Here is a 262-nt window from a genome sequence, read left to right as displayed (position 1 = left end):
GGGGGGCCCAGTTTACATTTTGCATGGGGGCCCAGTTTACATTTTGCATAGGGGCCAAGTATTCATGTTGCATGGGGGCCAAGTTTACATGTTGCATGGGGGCCAAGTTTACATGTTGCATGGGGTACCCAGTTTACATTTCGCAAGAGGGTTAAGTTAAAATTTTGCATGGGGGCCAAGTCTACATTTTGCATGGGGGCCAAGTCTACATTTTGCATGGGGGCCTAGTTTACATTTTGCATGGGGGGCCAGTTCTACATTT

This window comes from Nanorana parkeri, unplaced genomic scaffold (assembly GCF_000935625.1).
Source record: "Nanorana parkeri isolate BGI_ZX_2015 unplaced genomic scaffold, ASM93562v1 scaffold1866, whole genome shotgun sequence".
NCBI classification, from domain to species: domain Eukaryota; kingdom Metazoa; phylum Chordata; class Amphibia; order Anura; family Dicroglossidae; genus Nanorana; species Nanorana parkeri.
The sequence above is the reverse complement of the archived record's forward strand: the minus strand, read 5'-3'. Positions refer to the sequence as shown.